The sequence below is a fragment of the Petaurus breviceps genome, unplaced genomic scaffold (genome assembly GCF_028583685.1).
Source record: "Petaurus breviceps papuanus isolate PSGF00001 unplaced genomic scaffold, PetGlider_PUasm1.0 91133, whole genome shotgun sequence".
Lineage (NCBI taxonomy): Eukaryota > Metazoa > Chordata > Mammalia > Diprotodontia > Petauridae > Petaurus > Petaurus breviceps.
This window is the reverse complement of record NW_027187419.1, coordinates 20,915,198-20,930,420: the sequence shown is the minus strand read 5'-3', so window position 1 is coordinate 20,930,420 and position 15,223 is coordinate 20,915,198. Positions and strand designations below refer to the sequence as shown.

Below are 15,223 nucleotides of genomic sequence, written 5' to 3'. Positions count from 1 at the left end.
ATTAATTTCTTTAAGTATTTATTGATTTAATCTCCTTGCTGTCCAAGGGACTCTCAAAAATATTCTCTACAGAGGGGAGGGCAGATTGGGGGGGAAGGTAGTTAGAAGCACACACTTTTGAAAAGGGACAGGGTCAAAGTAGAGAATAGAACAAGTGGGAGGCAGGATAGGATGGAGGGGAATATAGTCAGTCTGCCACAATATATGCACTGTGGAAATGTTTTGCATAGCTACACATGTACAACTTATGTTGAATTGCTTCTCTTTCCAGTAAGGGTGGGTGATGAGGGAGGAAGGAAAAGAATCTGGAATTCAAAGTTTTAAAATCAAATGTTTTTAAAAATATATTATTATTATTTTTACATGTAACTGGAAAATAAGATATACAAGTACTCAGGGATGGAGATACATCTTGCCCTACCAGAAAGTTGAAGGGGGTTGGGGGAAGATATAGGAGAGAGCAGATTGGGGGAGGGGGCTTACAGTGAGATCACTGTTTTGGGGTGGTGGGTAGGGGAAAGACATGGAGAAAATTTGTAACTCAAAATCTTGTGGAAATGAATGATGTAAACTAAAAATAAACATAAAATTTAATTGAAAAAACATAATTTTTAATTGAAAAAAATGTTCTCTAACACTACAATTTGAGATCGTCAGTTCTTCAATGTTCAGTTTTCCTTATAGTCCAACTCTCACAGCCATACATTGCTACTGGAAAAACCATAGCTTTGACAATAAGGACCTATGTCAGCAAGGTGATACCTCTGCTTTTTAGTATGCTGATAAGATTTGCCAAAATTTTCCTTCCAAGAAGCAAGTGTCTTCATTTCATGACTGCAGTCACCATCTTCAGTAATCTTTGAGCCCAAGAATATAAAATCTAACACTGCTTCCATTTCTTTTCTCCCTATTTGCCAAGAAGTGACAGGACCAGTTCTCAAGATCTTAGTTCTATTTATTTTTAATGTTAAGCTTAAAGCCACTTTTTACACTGTCCTCTTTCACCCTCCTGAGACTTCTTAATTCTTCTTCACTTTCAGCCATCAGAGTGGTATCATCAGCATAATTGAGATTGTTGATATTTACCTAGGCAACATTAATTCCAATTTTTGATTCATCCAGCCTGGCTTTTTATGTGATATACTCTGCATATAAGTAAAATAAATAAGGTGACAATATGCAGCTTTGTAATACTAATTTCCCATCTTGAACTAATCAGTTGTTGTCTTTTTGGTTCTAACTGTTTCTTCTTGGCCTGCATACATGGTCCTTAAGAGACAAGTAAGATCATCTGGTACTCCCATCTCTTTGAGGACTTTCCACATTCCACAGAGTCAATAGTGTACTCAGTGAAGCAGAAGTAGATATTTGTGTGTGTGTGGGTGTGTTTTCTGGAACTCCATTGCTTTTTCCATAATCCAATAAATGTTGGCAATTTGGTCTCTAGTTCCTCTCTGCCTCTTCAAAAACCAGCCTGCTCTTTTGGCAACTCTTGGCTCAGATATTGCTCAAGCCTAGCTTGCAGAATGCCAAGCATAACCTTGCTGGTATGTAAAATGAGTGCAACTGTTGAGTAATTTTAACATTTTGGCATTGCCCTTCTTTAAGTACGAGACATAAACTGATCATTTTGAGTCTGGCGGCCACTGTTTAATTTTCCAAACCTGCTGGCATATTGAGTTCAGCATCATCTTTTAGGATTTTAAATAGTTTTTCTGAGATTCTGTCACCTCCACCAGCCATATTATTAGCATTGCTTCCTAAGGCCCACTTGACTTTTTTCTCCAAGATGTTTGACTGTAGATCAATAACCTCACCATTGTGATTATCAGTGATGTTAAGATCTTTCTTGCAGTTCTTCCATATGTGCTTGCCATCTATTCTCCTTCTGTTATGTCCCTACCATTTTGTCTTTTACCATGCCCATTTTTGCATAAAAAGTTCCCTTGATATATCTAATTTTCTTGAAGAGATCTCTTGTCTTTAAAGAGATCTTCTATTTCTTTACATTGCTCCTTTAAGAAGTCTCCAAGAATCTGCATTCAGATGAGTATATTTTTTTCTTTTCTCCTCTCCTTTTCACTTTCCTTCTTTCCTCAGCTATTTGTAAAGCCTCATCAGACAGTCATTTTGCTTTCTTGCTCTTCTTTTTCTTTGGAATGTTTTTTGTTGCTGCCTCTTGTACAATATTACAAACCTCTATCCACAGTTCTTCAGGCACTCTACCAGGTCTAATCTCTTAAATCTGTTCTTCACTTCCACTTCATATTCATAAGGGATGTTATTTATGTCTGTGTGGTCTGATAGTTTTCCCTACTTTCTTCGATTTGTCTGAATTTTGCAATATAACATTCATGATCTGAGCAACAGTCAGCTCCAGGTCCTGTTTTATCTGACTGTATAGAACTTTTCCACCTTTGGCTAAAAAGTATATAGTTGATATAATTGATCTGATTTTTATCACCATCTGGTGATGTCCATGTCCATGATATCCAACCCACCTTTTGGGTTGTTGAAAAAGAGTGTTTTCTTTGACTAGGGAGTTTATCTTAATAAAACTCTATTAGTCTCTGCCTTGTTTCATTTTGTACTTCAAGGTCAAATTTTCCCATGATTCCATTTTTTAAAATTTCCTACTTTAGCTTTCCAATCTCCTTTGATGAATGTGACTTTTTAAAGAGTTATCTCTAGAGAATGTGGTTGGTCTTAATAAAATTGATCAGCTTTAGCCTCCCCAGCCTCAGTGGTTGGAGCATAGACTTGTATCACTTGAATGTTAAATGGTTTGCCTTGGATTTGAATAGAAGGAGATTTCTTTCTGGAACTCCCTTGCTTTTTTTATAATACAGCAAATGTTGGAAATTTGGTCTTTAGTTCTAAATTTCTAGAGATCAACTTATCTCCCAAGCTCAAAGAAGGGTAATGCCAAAAACGTTCAAATTACTATACAGTTGTACTCATTTCACATACCAGCAAGGTTATGATTGGCATTCTGCAAGCTAGGGTTGAGAAATATCTGAACCAAGAATTACCAGAAGAGCAGGCTGGCTTTTGAAGAGACAGAGGAACTTGAGACCAAATTGCCAACATTTGCTGGACTATGAGAAAAGCAAGGGAGTTTCAGGAAAAAAAATCTACTTCTATTCAAATCCAAGGCAAACCACTTGACGTTATAGTAATATAAGTCTATCCCCAACCACTGAGGCTGAGGGAGTCAAAGTTGATCAATTTTACAAAGACCAACAACATTTTATAGAAATAACACTAAAAAAGATGTCACATTCATCACAGGAGATTGGAACACTAAAGTAAATTACTAAAGTAAAAACAGTTCAGTCATTTTTGAAATTATACCATATTACTGCTTTTCTCATGATTTTACTGACTATGAAGCCAACTCCATTTCTTCTAAGGGACTCTTGCCCATAGTGGTACATGCAATGATCACCTGAATTAAATTCATCCATTTCCATTCACTGACAACCAAGATGTCAATATTTGAATTCTCTATTTCTTGTTTGACCACATCCAGTTTTCTTATATAACATTGATCTTTAACAGAATCAGACTTTCCTTTCATCATCAGACATCCTCAGCTGAGCTTCCTTTCAGCTTTGGTCTAGTCACTTCTTTACTGCTAAAGGTATTTGAAATTGTCCTCTACTCTCCCCTAGTAGTGTGCTGTATATTTTCCAACCTGAGGAGATCATCTTCCACTGTTATAACTTTTATCATTTTAATACTGTCCATGGGGTTTTCTTGGCAAAGATATTGGAGAGTTTTGCCATTTCCTTCCCCAACCTGTGAACTGGCATCAACTCAATGCTATCTTCCATTTTTGACAAGGACTCAAAGGAGTCCCCTCTGACCCTAGGTCCTTTCTTTGTCAGGAAGCCTTCTCAGAGCCTAAAATTCTCAACACACTTCCCCTTTCAGAGTCTTAACTTCCTCATCTGGAAAATGAGGAAGTTGATCTTTGAGCTCCTATCCAGCTCTCAATGTAGGTATGATCCTATACAGTACATACAGGCTTTGGGTGGTTTTTATATTTCTAAATCAATAAATAAGCATTTATTAAAAACTTACTAATGTTCCAGGCACAATATCACTAGAATGTCACAAGTACAAAGGAAAATATATATAGCATGATATAAAATAAATTCATACAAATCATAAGCATTTATCACTGACAAAGCCCTGCAAGAAGAAATAATAAGAGCTACGGCATTTAAAATAATTGTAGAGAGTGTAAAATACCCAGGGCAAGACAAACCTGACAAGACAAACCCAGGAACTACATGAACATAATTACAAAATGCTTTTTATACAAATAAATTCTGATTTAAATAATTGAAGAAATATTAATTGTTCATATTGTGCAGAGCCAATATAATAAAAATTACAATTCTATCTAAACTAATATACTTATTCAATGATATTTCAATTAAATTCATTTGCAAGAACAAAAGACCAAGAATATCAAAGGAATTAATGAAAAATATAAAGGAAGGAGGTCTAGCAGAACCAGATCTTAAACTACATTATAAGGTATTAATTATCAATTATTATCTGTCAGCATTATTATCTGTCTAGTACTGACTGATAAATGGAAGTATAGATCAATGGAACAGAGAAGATATGCAATACAAAGTAGTAAATTGTTTGAGTAAACTTGCATTTGAGAAATATAAAAATTTAAGCTTTGGGGAAGAGAATTCACCATGTAGTAAAAATTATTGGGAAAAATGGAAAACAGTCTGGCTTTCTTGTCTAATACAACAGACAAAAATCTCATAGCATTTACCAAAGTAAGGTCAAAATGAATACATGGCCCAGATATAAAGGAAGATATCATAAGTAAGAAGAATATGGAGCATATTACCTATCAAGTTTATGGATAGGGGAAGATTTATGTATAAACAAGAGATAGAATTGCAAGATATAAAATGGATAGTTTTGATTACATCAAATTGAAAATGTTTTATGTAGCCAAGATTAGAGGGAAAGCAGAAAATTATGGAGCATATTGGGTGGAATTATAGACAGTTTCTCAAATAAAGGCCTCATAATTCAAATGTAGAGAGAATTTTGTCAAATTTACAAAAATATAAGTCATTTTCCAAATGATAAATGGTCAAAGATATGGACAGTCAGTTTTTGGAGGAGGAAATCAAAGCTAAATAATTATATGAAAAAATGCTATTAATCATTATTGATTAGAGAAGTGCAAGTTAACACACCTTTGAGATATCTCCTCACACCTATCAGATTGGCTAAAATAATAGAAGAGAAAAATTACAAATGTTGAAGATGTCGAAAAACTGGGATACCAATACACTGTTGGTGGAACTGTGAACTGACCGAACCATTTCAGAAAAGTTATAAAACAGTATATACTTTTTGACCCAACAATACCACTATTATTGTCTGCTTCCCAAGGTGATCAGGGAAAAAGAAAAAGAGTCTATATGTTTTAAAATATTTAGAGCAACTCTCTTGTAGTGGCAAAGTAGAAAGTGAGGGGATGACCATCAATTGGGAAATGACTAAACAACTTGTGGTATATGATTGTGATAAAATCTTTCAGTTATCCCTTCCATATCACAGCTTTCCCCATCATGGATTTGATATATTGTGAGTCTGCCTAAGAAATTACATGGGAATTTGGGGGGGGGGAGTTTTGTGGAAATCACAGAGTACATGTGAAGGTCAGCAGATGACATAGACCATGACCAAATACTTAACCCAAGTTTTACAATAAGGTACTGTAAACACCCCATAAAAGAAAGAAAAAAGTAAAACTTCTTCTCTGGTACAAAGGGAGGGTCAAAAAATTTTAGGCAGATTTCCTAGATTAAAGGGCACCATACCCCTAATCCCCACAATGTGGAAGGAATAACTGTACTGTGCTGTAAAACATGATGAACAGGTTGATTTTAGAAAAACATGGAAAGACTTATATGAAATAATGAAGAATGAAATTAGTAGAACCAAGAGAATATTGTACATAGTTACAGCAATATTTTTAGAAGAATAACTGTGAATGAATTTATTCTGAGCCTTATAATACTCAAATCAACTATTAAGGACCTACAAAGGAAGATGCTATCCACTGTCAGAGAAAGAACCGATAAATAGAAGTTTGCATAGTATGGTTTTACGTGTGTGGGGGTGGGTGTGTATGTGTTTGTGTAAAATGGAGGCCTTCTCTAGGCCTCTCTAGGCCTTCTCTACCTGTGGGGTGGGGAGGGGGAAAGAGAGGGAGACAGTTTGAAACTTAAAATCTAAAATTAATTAATTAAAAAGAGAAAATAATTGTCATTGCACCCGAGAAATGGTCATCCAGCCTCTGTTGGAAACTTTCAGTCAAAAATAGACCATTCCACCTCTGGAACTCCCATAAAGCAAAAATCTGAGAGCATGATTCTGAGTGATAGTACAGATTACTTTCCATTTTTATGATTTGCGGTATGTTACTAGAAAAGAAAGATAAGGATTTGATATTGATGTGTGCTACCAACATTGATTATTATATCTCATCTGAACTTTGTTTCCTTTTACTGCCATCTCTATTTATATCATTAATCATTGTCTATGTTATACATTTCTTCACAAAATCTTCCCATAGTTCTATGAAATCTTCATATTATTTCTTAACATTTGCATACCATAGTTTCTTCAAAGATAGCAGACTAATAAAAATAATAATAACAATACCTAACATTGATATAGAGCCTACTATGTGCTGGGCAGTGTGCTTAAGTGCTTTAACAATAACATCTCATTTTATTCTCACAACAACCTTGGGAGGTAAGTGCTATTATTATCCCCACTTTACGGATGAGGAAACTGAGGCAAAAGGAGGTTGTGACTGGTTTGCACAGCCAGTAAGTGAGAACCCTGGGAATAGCAGCACCTAAAAGAACATCAGTCCTACTTCCAACCTAGCCCTTGTAATCATCATCAGAGGAAGCAACTCCCGTAGAGAAGGGGCAAGCCATCGTCATCAACTAACAACCAATTGCCTCTCACAGAGCAGGTGAGCTAAACTAGTAGAAGCATCAAAGCACACTGAGGGAGAGACCACAGGCACATGCACCAGGCAAGTCAAACCGCCACCTTGATCCTCTTCCCTAAGCCCCTTGTGGTGACAGCCCAGGACCCTGAAGCCAAGATGAGCAATGCTTCCAGACCGGACCCTGTAGCTGTCATCCTGGTAAGCAAGCCTTCTGGAGATGCAGCGTGGAAGCTGTTCCTGTGTGTGCTATAACCATAGCTACTGAAGACCACCAAAGAATTTTCTTGCCAACAAAGTCCTTGTCACTCTCAAGTGGTTCCACATTAGTGGAAATGACATTAATAAGTTTGGAGACGTAGGTTAGGTCAAAAAAGGCTTTAAATCTTATATGGAAGATGTTATAGTTTATCCTAAAGGTAACAGGGAGTTACTGGAGATTTCAGAGTGGGGGCAGGATGGAGGGAAGGAGGGTGACATAGTCAGACCTATGTTTTAGAAATATGAAGACTAGTTAAAAGTTATCCTAGAAGCAGATGCCACCCTCTATTGTCTGGAAGAGCATTCCTACCAGGATATGGAGACTTAACAAAAACAAAACAAACATAAACAAACAAAAAGACAAGCTTCCCAGTCTCTTCTGTATGTGCAGTTTAAACCCAAAATGAGGCCTTGAACCAGGGTTTACCCTCATGAAGAAAGCTTTTGGGTAACAGACACTGAGCTGCTGTCACCGAAGCAAAGTAATACATTTATGCTGGGTTTTGTTCCTATCAAACTAGAATGGGTGTGGGGTTGTTTGGAGTTTGGGGCTTAATTGGCAGCAGTATGTTCATCTTTCCTTTGCAGAAGCAGGTCTACAAACAAAAGTGCAAAAATAATAATAATTTTAAACATGGTACATAGAAAAGTTCTCTTTTGTGCAACCAGTTTCTGCACTGAAATAGATTCATGTAGCACAACCAATAACATTTTAGTCAGGGAATTTACATAGAATGTAGGTTCAACTTTTTTGCAAAGCATGATATTAATACAGTTTTTAAAGCTTTGTTGGTAGTTTATTTATTTATACTCAATGTTTGTATTAGAAAAATTAGCAATGTTATTGAGTACATGCAGAGAACAGCGAGTCATGAAGTTTTGAATGTACTAATGACTTAGGTCTGTAGGATAAAGTAAACTTTTATCATTTTTGAAACACATAAAAAAAAAGTTATCCTAGAGAAAAGAAATGTTGGGAGTAAGGAAGGAAGTGGCATGATGGCTCTTTTAATTGTGAAAGAAGGGATTAGACTTGTTCTTTTTGACTATAGAGGGCAGATTCAGGAGCAATGGATGAAGGCTTTAGGTTTGAAAGGAGGAAGATCTAACAATTGGACCTGTTCAAAGGTGTAAGGGACTGTCTTCACAGGTGGTGGGTCCCCTTCCACTGGAGGTATTCCAGCTGGATGATCATTTATCAGGCACAATATAGTGAGAATTGCTTCACATACAGTTTGAACAAGATATAAAATTAAGCCCCTTTTAATTCTCAAATTCAGTGATAATTTTTTGTTCACTCACTTTTTTTCCAGACTGATGGCTTTCTTTTTCTGAGACGTTCCTTGTGAGGAATTATTTTCAATCCCTTTCTGAGTTGTTGTTCATCTTTTACTTTATTTGGTACTTTTCTTGATATTTTGAGGAGATGAGGAGTAGGTGGGCTTCAATATAAAGTATAGCAATCATTCTGCCTCCTCACAGGACCATTGTGAAGAAAGTGTTTATAGGCCATAATGAGAGCTATTATTAATATTTGTAGGACGTGGTCTAAGCTAGACACATCATCATGTTTCCATGATGTTCCAGTACATAAGTTATTAAAGTGCACTATCCTAAAACAAACAAGTTAATAGATAAATTTCAATGCTGAGAAAGCAATAGAAATCCAGTTAGTTAAGCAATAACTGCTGGCAGGAGACCCATAACTCAACATATTTCTAATCTAGTTAAAGGAAAGCTTAAAAGATCACTCATATTCATTGAGAAGTTAGTAATTCATTGGGAGACACACATTTCACATCTTTGTTTCATGCAATTTGGTTTTCTAAGTCTATTTTAATCCAACATGAACTTTTCAAAATTAAAGAGGGTGACATGGTAGGCCGTTCATGACTGGCATACTAAGAGCCTTGGAAGTTCTACCAAACAAAGTTAAATGTATGTAAGAAAATAAGCATATTCATAAGTGATTTAGGCAACCAAGTCAATTAAGGAATATATTTTCATTAAAAAAGAGTACAATAATTTATGCGGATGTGTGCACTGTTTGAATGTATTGATCATACAACTCCAAGTAGTTAGGTGAATGACTATTTTAGAGTGAAACTGTTCCTTGGGTCTCTCCTGGAGACATTAAATTCATTTTTTCTCATTGCTCTGGTTTATCTGGTGATAGTGTGTGCCTCACTATTTCCTTCCTCATTTTAAGCTGCTGTTTGACCTCATCCAAATCCCTGTGACAACAATTTTCTCATAACACAGCTTATTAATTGACATCCCATTCATTTGTATCTTTTGACCACTAAATTTTGGCATCACCAGGAAGCCAAAATAAGATGTGAAAAAAATGATTTCTCCTCCATGCCTTTGGTATTTTGGAGGTGGTCAATATTTCTTTGGTGTAAAAACTACTATGAAACTCCTACCAACACAAAATTTGCCTATAATTCTAGTTTTCATAGGAGGCAGTTTTGACTAAAGAGAGGAAATATTGGGGAAAGAATTGAAGACCTAGGTTTGGATCTCTGCTACATGACCTGCTTGCCATAAGATCATAAATAAGTCACTTAGATACTCTCTGAGTCCTATTTTTTTCCAGTGGGTGAGGATAATAATGCTTATACTATATACACCAGAGGGTGATGGATGTGACGGGGATTTTGTAACTTGTTGTTAGGGAGTAGGTGAGATGGCACACCAAGGAGGAGGATGGGAGGATATGAGAAAAGGCATAGAGACTGGTAAATTTAGATAGGCTGATCAGGAAGTAGAGGAGAGACAACAGTGGCACCTAAACTAAATGGAACAGAAGAATTCGTCTAGAGAATTATGAGAAATATTTGTACATATAGGATGGGTAAGGTATAAGGATGCCTTTGATTAACACATTATGTACTCAATTCTCCCATATTTCAAAGGATTCACAAATTGAGACATGGGCACTAGGGGGTGGTGCTTCCAAAAAGTGTCAAACAAAGAATAATGTCAATTCTAGGTCAATGTCTACTGGGAAAGCAGTTGGGGTTGAATCCTGAGGAAGAAGCAAGTGCAGTCCCTATCATTGTGTACAGCCAGGGTGAACATTTGAGTAGGGGCAGAAAGGAAACCCAAGCACAGCAAGTCTAACCTGTCTATATTTGCATTAGTAAGTAGCTCGGGGCTTTCGAGTCAAAGAACATTAATACAAATGACTACGTTCATAGGCTCACAGGCACAACTAGTTATTATCTGTTTCATATTTCTCTCTGAAGCTGATTCCTTTCCTCTCAGGCATGACCACAGTAGAGACTCAAGCCTCTGCCATTTTTTTTAGTGACAACTATATTCAAAAGATAGAAGCAGCTACATGGCTCAGTGGATAGAGTGCTGGACTTGGAATCAGGGAGACATGAGTTCAAATCCAGCCTCAAAGCTTAGTAGTTGTGTGACCCTGGGCAAGTCACTTAACCTGTGTTTGTCTTTCCACTGACTCTCTGAGTGGATAGAGTACTGGATCTGGAGTAGAGAAGACCTGCATTCAATTCTGGCCTCAGATATTCACAAGTATGTAACTCTGTGGAAGTTACTTAATCTCTGTTTGCCTTAATTCATAGGAGAAGAAAATGGCAAACTACTCCAGTATCTTTGCCAAGAAAACCCCAGGGACTCTGGTCATGACTGAATTACTGAACAACAGCATTCAACACACATTGACACAGTATTGTGTTAAATACTGCAAGAACATAAAAACAAATATGCACAATTAGTCTCTTTGAGTTTATAATCTAGTAAAAGAAATCTGTGTACTTACACCAGTGGTGTGAAACTCAAATAGAAATGGATCCCCATGGACTGCATATTGACTTAGGAAACCACAAGTTAACATTATCTACATTTTATTATATTTGTGTTTATTTTGTTAAACATTTCTCAATTACATTTTAATCTGGTTTGGTGTACTTGGAAGTTTTGCAATCTATATATCTGCAGGCTCTGGTTTTGACATTTTCTCTACTGCACACACACATATACACATATTTGCAGATGTACTTAACTACTTCAAGGATCTGTGATTTCATCAGTGTTGGTTCTCTCTTCAGTAATAAAGATTTCTATGACTTAGTCAATTTTGAAAGTTGTGGCCAAAAATATCCTTATCTTAAACCAATATGGTGATGACCAGTCAAGTTTAGCTAGGCTGGTCCTTGGAATAGTCAAACGACCCATCACCACATCCAAATTCAAGACCAGAGTAGCTTAATAGGAAGTGCTAGAGTTTATGCCCCACTGACATGGACTTTAAGAACCCAGGATTACCTTCAAATTACAATGATGTATCAGGAGGGACTTTGGTGGAGACCTAGATAAATAACTATAATATAAAGTAAAAAGTTCAATAAAGAGATTCAAGCACATCACTAAATGGTATCAAATTAAATAAGAAGAGTTATTCCATGCAGGGAGAGAAGATAAAGCTTCTTGGAAGAGAAGGCATTTAATCTAGATCTTATAAAATCAATGGGAATTACACAGGTAGAATGGAGGGGAAAGGATTTCCCCTATGGAGAAAACAGCAAAACTCTCTTTCCTACATTCACCCCTCCCCCAATAAAAAACAAAAGGATGGGAATATATGGTCTATATTAACAAAAACAATTATTATAGTTTGAATTGGGTACAGTATGCATAAATAAATATTTTGAACAAGAAAGGTAGTTTGGGCCCAAGTTATGAATGGTCTTGAATGCCAGGCTAAGTTTAGAGTCCTTTTGAATTGAAGGATTTTGAACAGGGTAATGATATGAGCAAATCAGTTTTTAGGAATAGTAATTTGGGGGAAGATTAATTGGGCTAAGTAGACATAAATGTTAAGAATGTGAGCCTAGAAGAAGAGAGACCAATTAGATGACTATTGCAGTAGTCTAGGTGGGAGGTAATGAGGCTATAAACCAGAGTATTTTCAGTAGAAATGGAGAGATAGATACTACCTAAGACTCAGTTCCAGTTGATTTCCCAGCAGCTTCTAGCACAGGATCTGCAAAAGGCATTACAGATTAGAATTAAAAAGACTTTGTAACTAATTGGGTGTATGGGATAAAGTGTCTTCCATCATTTAGATTTCAAATGTAGGTAATAGAGAAAATAGTGGTGCCCTTGTTCCAAATAAAGCAAGTTAGAAGACACAAAAGGGTTTATAGTAGAAGATCATGTTAATTCATGATTTGTTGAGTTTGAAGTGCCAGCAGAACATCTGGACAAGGATGTCTTGCAGGCAGTTGGAAATGCAGATCTATAGCTCAGACGAGAAACCTAAGGTGGAGATAGGGATTTGTGGATCTTCTTCATAAAGGTAAAATCTCAGCAGTGGGACTGAGTGAAATGTCAGAGAAGAGTAGAGGGAAACAAATTAACTGAAGACATCCTTGGGGAAGTAGAAGAAAGACCAGGAGAGTTCAATGGCATAGAAGTAGCACATCAGATATGAGAAGCTCAAGTTACACTCTAAATGCTCTAAAAATAGCTCCATATTTAAAGAAACTCTGTGGTAAATCCTTTTTGCCAACAGATACATCTTTTAAAGCTAATCCAGCTAAAGGACATAGTCATAATGTGACATCCCAGGCAACAGCCAAAGTGGGAAGTAGGGAAGCAGAGAGGGAACAGCACCCAAGCTAAAACTCACTGGTAGTCCAAGCCACCAGTCTTCCTCTGGATTATAGGACTTGCATCCTCACTTTGGGGATGGGTCAGGACAAGGAGGAAGACCAAGGGCTCAACCCTTTCAGGACTTTGCATGTTCTCTGGGGAGAATAAAGGATATGGGAGAAGGTAGGAAAATGACTAGTTGCTATAGCACCCAATGCCTTCAAATCCCAGCTAAATTATTTATTATCTATGCAACCGTGAGTAAGTTGTTTAATCTATTTGGGCCCAGTTACCTTGTTGGCCTTGAAGATCTTTAAGATCCCTCCAAGGATCAAAATCTATTATCCATGAATAATTATGCCATTCTTTGTCTGTTTTGAAATTTTGAATGGGATATACTAGGTGTTCTTGAAGAAAGTCATGTATTTTACAAAGTGAGTACATACAGTGCTGACAGGCTGATATATGAAAGCGTTCAAATGAGGTCAATTTCAGAAGTTTCTATTAAATGACTTTTTCACAATCTGCCATTATTATAGATTTGAAATGGGAGAACATCTTAGACTTACAGATATGTCAAAATGCAGTAAAGGAACTTGTGAGTCATGTATGGAGATGAGAAAGTTGTTCACAAGTATTCTGGGTCTTATTGCTGAACAATGGCTGTGGATGAAACTTCCTTGTTGCTAGAGATGCTGAAACTACCCTATGAAGAGGAAGAGGAAGCAATTTCAAGGGTCCAAAGGTCTCCCCAAAACTGACCACAGCGGCTCTTGTCAAATTGTTGTCTATGGGGAACATGTTCATTGGTGCCAACTTGAAGATTTAAACAAAGTGAACTCTTTGAGGGAAGGGACCCCTTTTGTCCCTTTTTAAAAATATATTTCCAGAATTAGGCACTGCCTGGCGCACTTAATAAATGCTTGTTGACTGACTGACATGATGAAACAAAGACAGACCATATGCATATGTATATGTGTTTTTAAGGAACAATTTGAAAAATATTAGTGGATCCTCATACTCAGAGCACAGGAAATTTTTTTCTTTTTTAAAATTTATTTTTAATTTATGCTATAAAACAAGCATTTCAATAACAGAGTACAATGAAAGAGATGATTGTATGTGAAACTGCAAATGTACTATGCAAAACTTGGTATTCCTTTCAAATATACAACAAAATTACCATGTAAATTTCTTTTTTTCCCTTTTTTCTTCCATACTACCCACCCTGAAGATGGTTATCGTTAGATAAAAATAGGTACATCCATACAATATATGTAAAATTACTCAATTCATACTTCTATTTATTAGTTCTTTCTCTAGATGCAGATAGCATATATCCTTCATATGTCCTTTATAGTTAATTTGGATATTTATAGTAGCCAAAATAACTTATTCACTGAATATTCTTTTCAAAATAGACAGGGATTCACTTGGTATGTGGGGGAAAGGATTATATTTTGGAGATGACAGTGACATAAAAATGAAAAGTATCAATAGAGATTAGAATTGTGATTTCACTGAAATAGGGAATTTCCAGATGAGGAAACTCCCTCTCCCAATGCAGACTGACATCCCTAGACCACTGTGAGTTTATGTTATTTGTCCAGAGTCCCATATGCATTATGTGTCAGAAGTAGATCTTGACTTGGCTCTGAGACCAACACTATACCGACTCCACCATGTTGCCTCTCAAAAGATACAAAGAAACAAAAAAAACTTCATGAATTTTTGAAATTCATTAAAAAACAAAGATGCTACATTAGTTTCTCACCATAAAACTAAAAACAACAAATAAACAAAACTTCATTCTAAAGGATTTGTCCATGTCCCTATTGCATTGAAGGTGAGACTGTGAAATTCATATATGCTATAGATTAAGTTCTGATACTCTTTCCAATCCTTATATGGTAATTTAACCCAATTTATACTTATAATATGTAGTATAAATATAAGATAATTATCTAAACAATTCATACTCCTCTGAAATCATTTTTATCTCCAGGAATTACATGAAACATGGTAACTAACTAATGGTAACTGAAGCAATTAGGTGGATATTTTAGTATGTGTCAGCAAAATCCAGACCACTGAGGCACAGTATTGGCCTGAATTTTTTTTTTTTTTGCTGTCGTATATTTTATTCCTTTGGTTTTACTTATTTCATTACTTTTTTTTATTTTGACATTTAAAAAATTAGATCCAAATGCTCTCCCTTTCTCTAGCTCCTCCCACACCCACTGAGAAAGCAGGAGATATGATATTTATTATACATGTTAAATTATGCAAACATTTCCATATTAGCCATGTCACAAAAATCCA

At 36.1% G+C, this 15,223-nt stretch overlaps 1 protein-coding gene across 2 annotated transcripts in view; it reads right to left on the bottom strand.

The window, feature by feature from the left end:
* TRPC6 (transient receptor potential cation channel subfamily C member 6) overlaps positions 1 to 15,223 on the bottom strand; it is a 172,553-nt gene that overhangs the window by 120,142 nt on the left and 37,188 nt on the right. The window lies entirely within an intron of this gene.